Source organism: Dreissena polymorpha, chromosome 12, assembly GCF_020536995.1.
Source record: "Dreissena polymorpha isolate Duluth1 chromosome 12, UMN_Dpol_1.0, whole genome shotgun sequence".
Classification (NCBI taxonomy): Eukaryota; Metazoa; Mollusca; class Bivalvia; order Myida; family Dreissenidae; genus Dreissena; species Dreissena polymorpha.
In genome coordinates this window covers 50,852,077-50,858,076 of record NC_068366.1, presented here as the reverse complement: position 1 = coordinate 50,858,076, position 6,000 = coordinate 50,852,077, and the positions used below count along the sequence as shown (strand labels likewise).

At 32.1% G+C, this 6,000-nt stretch overlaps 1 long non-coding RNA gene across 2 annotated transcripts; it reads right to left on the bottom strand.

The window, feature by feature from the left end:
- Positions 1-689: 689 nt before the first annotated feature.
- LOC127854316 (uncharacterized) lies at positions 690-2,538 on the bottom strand. 2 transcript variants are annotated; one of them, XR_008037025.1, is made up of 3 exons: positions 2,338-2,538; positions 1,944-2,037; positions 690-1,521 (listed from the first exon to the last, which is right to left on the bottom strand). It is a non-coding gene; the product is annotated as an uncharacterized LOC127854316 (long non-coding RNA). The 2 variants fall into 2 exon arrangements; XR_008037026.1 differs by having other exon boundaries at positions 1,944-2,538.
- Positions 2,539-6,000: the final 3,462 nt, after the last annotated feature.

Genomic DNA, 6,000 nt, shown 5'->3' with positions numbered 1-6,000 from the left:
TTTTAGATTCTCTAAACATTGTAGTTCACAAAAATGATATAGATTTTTTATTTATCACATTCAAATCTAATTTAATGACCTTCCAAAGTGACCAACCCTTCATTTTACTGTCACAAAAAGTTATCATTTAATTAAAAAAACAAAAACATTTTTTAAACAACAAGCAAACTGTTTTATTAAAACAATAATCTTTCTTAATTCAAATACATAATTATAATGCAATAAACTGAAAAAAGCCTTATGGACATTTAAAATGTACCATTTGTATTGCTATGGTAACTGATCTACATGTTAATAAAATCACCAGAGCACACAATCACGCCTTTTATAAATATATGAATTGTATTATCAATAAAGTGTTTGTTTAAAGGCAAACACGATATTAATTGCACTGTTTTTGTAACTAGTGAAACAATAACAATCAATAATTTTTGTGTTCCATGAACAATTTCCTTTTTAATTCAGTAACATGTGTATTCGAGATTAATGTAACCTCAAACACAACAGTATGGAAAAACAGCATTGAAACGTGTTGGTTGAAAGTACACTTTGATACTAAATGTTTCAGTAAATGTAATAATCATTATTCATCACTATTTCTGATATTGTAAATCAGACCTAATAAACAATACTTTAAACATGTCAATTGTTTGTTTTTGTTACTATGGAAACAATGAAGCAAACAAACAAAATTATAGGATTTTCATGGTAAAACATAAATAAATACAATATTCACTTTGATTTTTTCCCCAGTTTTTCGGAAAGGCAGTCTGTGTCCATTAGGTGAAAACAATTGCAAAGTAACATTGAAAAGTTGATTTTTGTTTTGTAAATATGAGATTCAAAAAGCTTGAAAACAAGCTTGTGCAATTAGAACAAAACTATTGTATTGAACACTTTAAAACCTGTATCAACTGACAGATTTAGCACTCATATACATGTACATGTATTAGCTTTCCTCAGAATAGAGGATTCTTTGCACTGTTTGGGAGATAATATATCACCCAATACCTTGGCCAAAATAAACGCTGATACATGATGTATGTAATTGTTGTGGCATTATCAGAGAAAATCAGATGTGTCTCTTAATGCATCTTCTGTTTTTGGGGGGCAAAGTCTGTTTTTTGTCGCTTACCAGTAGCGGGTTTCGGACATGTTAAGTTTTTGCCTTCATCTGTGCGACAGAATTCACGAATGTGTTCAAATGGTACCACTGACGGTCAAGATTAAGCCCTTTTGCAAACATTTCTTTTGGCAGGTCGTCACAGCTCACATTAACATTCACTTTCGAGACCTTCCTGAGAGTGATTCTGACTATTGGTGAGTCACTAAATTCCCTGCATTCCACAACACCCGAATGATCCGCTGACACATGGAATTGGTGAAATTTGGTGACATTCTTTATGGGTTGAAACAATGTCGAAAGATAATCCTTCCATTCGTAGAACAAAACAGGATTGGAAGTGTCCCCCACAAGCTGGGGAATGTTGTGGCCCGTCCTTGACGATTACCCCACAGACGCTGCAACATCAGACAACGATTTTGCATTGAAGTTTCTGTATCAAGATTACCATTTTATAATGAAACAAATGCAAAATATAGTTTCCCAATTATCAAATTATTATTTTGTTGTTGTTGTTGTAGTAGTACCGGTAATAGAAAACTACAAAGTTTGAAGGATAATTTTGCATGGGATTTTGTTTGCCCTATAAAGAATTTCATACCAATAAAACAGCTGAAACTACTCAAATAAATATTTATTTTCCTGTTAAAAGACATAAAGTACGTACACACTATTTTTAATTGATGTATTTTTTATTATTTTCATTATATTTTATTACAAGGCAGAACTATACAACTGAATAGACCGATGGAAATGCAAACAAGGTTTATCAAGAAGGATCATGCAGGTTACATACACCATACTGTGATAAGGAATTTACCTCCACTTAGACTTCCAGATGCCAAAGTGCCAATCTGGTGTAAACTTCGTATGTCCTACCAACATAAAGCTTAGTGTGATGTTTCTGTGTAAACCTGAAATGTTAAAAAATAAGTTTTAAAAAAGGTCAGGCTACAATTTAGAATATGTATGTTTGTAGTAATTGACTGACTTTAAAAAATGTTTTGACCCATTTCTTATTTAAGAGATTTGTCCTTTTGGGATTGATATCAGAGTAAAAAAGTAAATTTTAACATTTTCACTACGTATCAACACAATTTTGTAATTGCATTACTGCAAACAAATATTTTTAATAACGGGTTTAGCTAAATTCATTTCTCAACACTGAAAAAAGCTATCAGAAACACAATAACTAAGGGCTTGTTAAAACCTACAAGAACTCTCCACAGAAGGTACCAGATGACTATGTAGTTTTTATTTTGGCCGCAACAGTTGTCACACTGAAAGTGAGCATGCTGTTCGCCAAGACCGTATGTTTTGAGATAGGGGTGAACCTGGCTGACCACAGCATTTGCACCTTTACCACGTGACTGGCCTTCGTCTGCGAGTTAAAACACCTGCTTTGCTGTGAAACAGAAGACTTATAAATAAACCGTAATAAAATTGAGATACCCAAATAGTTCCTTTTTTCTAATTAATTAATAGGAGGTTTGAAACATTGAGATAATGCATGGTAACTGTCTTATGATAAAAGATTTCTATTAGACGAGAATGATATCCTCCACACGCAAACACAGACACGCACGCACACAGACAACAATAAAAAGTAAATAATGAGTAGTTGTTGACATTTTCATCGTCTTCTAACACATAAAAACAAATTTTGAGTAGTAGGGTGAGAAGTTTCAAAATAAAGATCATTAACATTAGATAAATCATTTAAAAACGAATGTCGTGGTCTTGTGAAGTTTCATATGGAATAGTGCTGGTGTTACTAAATTGAGACATGCTATTTAAAGGTCAAATTTAAATCTGCCATTATTTCATGTAAACAATTCAGTTGCTATTGTACAATTTACTTCCTTGTCAAACTTGCGAGTCGCGAAAATTTATTACAAAGCCAGAATTAACATATATCTTTCACTTACCTATTTTATTCTTGTGGCACTATCATTTCCGAACCTTCTTCGATCGAAAACATCCATCAATACACGATGTCACTTTGATTTACAGGTGGCGCTACATCATTACATGTGAACTGCTCAAACGAAGCTGTGTCATTCAAGGGGAATAATTTTAAATAAAAAAAAGCATTGCAAACTGTTATGTCTCCGGTTAATTAATTAAAAACTAGCATTGTAATTATAAGCTTTAATCAGTCACCAGAAGTATACATAATAATAACGTCGTCGACGTCGCCAAGTAACAACGTCATGTACAATTAAGGATTCTAATTATAGAACAATATCACACAAACCACCAATTGTACCAGTGCTTAAAGGACATATTCATGCTTTTTTGTTGAAATTTTCAAAACATGACATAAATTATGAGCCGAGAATTTGTATAAAAAAGACGAAATATCCAGCGCATTTTCGTACCAGATTTTAATCGCGCGATTTCCCGACATTAACGTCAGCGTACACAAGACTGATTTTCGCTGACATCGTCACATATGTTATTTGTTTATATGTCGATTTACCATATTTATAAAAAAGGGTTTGGTTTGAATATCTGTAAGTTGACAAAATACTTATTTGCAAAAAAACGTCTTTTAACATAAATACTTTTAGCTCAAACCCGTATTATATAATGCACAAAGATCGTATATAATTGTGTGTGAAACAAAAAGGTACTGTAAACGGTAAAAATTATCATGTACCTGATTGTAAAGCTAGATTTAATGTAGAACTAAACTCTTTAAAAAATAAAGTCACCAATTCGCCCATTGCTCGATGATATTATTACATAAACACATAAAAGTGGAGCCTGTCGCTTTAAGTAATGATTATGTACATTTCCCGAGAATATCATTTTCTTTAAGAGTATGAATGTATACAACAACGGATGTGATTAAATCAGTGTGCATTCACTCAAAAGAATTTGCCAGTCACACAAAGTATTATGCGTGAAAATTGTTTTTATTTGTATGTTTGTTTCTATTTTACGTGTCAAACATATGTGATTGGATATTGACGTTGTAAAACCCATGTACAAAACAGGGGTTCATATTCAATCGAAAATGCTATTTACATCCGCGAATTTCTTTTCAATATAGATATATATAAGGCACCGCTGCATTCAAGCTCGTTCGACCAAGGTCACACAAATGCAGTTCAACATACATTTTATGGGCCATAACGTTCTTTATGTGAGCACAGTGTAAAATCACCACTTTAAAGTGTGGATATGCTAACACGACACACTATTTTGATCTGCAACAAATGCGAGTAAACGTGTCGTAAAAACGTGTCGTTACGAATTACATTGAATTAAATATTAACAATCATTGACTTATGGAATCATTCAAAGTATGATATTCTATTGAAATTATATGGGCCGCCTCATCTTCCTTATGTTGACGATTAATATATCGGTTGTTTCATTCTGTGTGTTTGTCATGGTATGTTATGTGGTTGTTGTACTATCTAACATGATGTCTTTTTCATTCGCCAAAATATTAGTTTTCGTTATTTCATTCGGAAAACTCGGTTCTTGTCAAAAATAATATTATGGGAAAAAAGCACAACATACCATGACAAGCACGCAGCATACCATGACAAACATACAGCAGGTTATGGCAAACACACAACATACCATTACAAACACAAAGCAGACTATGAAAGACCGCAAAGCATATCAGCACAAACACACAGCATGCCATCAAAACACACATCATACCATCAAAACACACATCATACCAAAACAAACACACACCATACTATGTAAAACACACAACATACTACTACAAGCACATATCATATGATTTAAACCCACATAAGTTCAATCAAACATCCGATAGAACATATATTTTATGTACGACTAAAGCGTATACAGTCCATCGCCAAAAACACAATGAAGCACTTATACATACTCATGCATCGAAATAAGAAAACTTGTGTTTATGTTATATTTTTTTTAAATTAAGGGTATGTTGCAAATCCGTAATTGAGTGCAAAAAAAATTCAGTTTAATAAAATATACACAACTTAAATATGTTGAAAAACATTATTTGTATATTTTCTGCTCTAAGTTTAAATGCTTTAATACATAAATTAGCAAGACGTATCAGTATAGATTTCTGGTCTCATTTAACATTTGTAAAATTTAAACATACTTGGTCTTCTTCTATAAACATCAGGTAAAAGTGTATTTCTAAAATGATCATATAAAGGGCATATTTAAACAAAATTGTACTCATCTGCGATTTCATTTAGTGTACACATTTTACAAATTCTTTCATGTTTTGATGTTTTGGTGCTACCAGTTTCAATAAATAGAACATGATAAAATAATCTTAATTTTACTATTATGTATCTTAATTTAGAATTTTCAATATTGTCCAAGTTAATGGATCTTTTAAAAATGGGTTTCTATTCCAAGTAAAGAAATAGTGCTGAAGTGTAATCAACATCGTTTCGCGAAGTTCGAAATAAACAATTCGTGTAATCTATTGCGAAACAATACAATAAAGCTGTTAACATAAACATATTCTGGATATATTCACACGTTATTAAAACCTTACTCTTGCAAATTTTTGCGAACGTTTGATGTCCATGACTTGGATTGGGTCACATTGCTTCTTTACATTGTCTAAGAATAGTATTGCTTAAAATACAGTTGGAGAAATTTTCGTTGAATAATTTTAAGAAATAATTAACTACTCGTAAATATCGACATATATAAATCGGGTATCTATCTACTTGGCCATACAAATCACTTTAATTTGTAGAAGCTTTCACATTTAAAAGTCGTGGGCAGATGTTTCAATGGACGCACTCAATATTGTCAACTTTCGTAAATCCCCACACCTCGCTTCCGTAATTACGAATTGAGGCAACATAGGCATCAAAGATTAAACATTATTTTAACAGGTA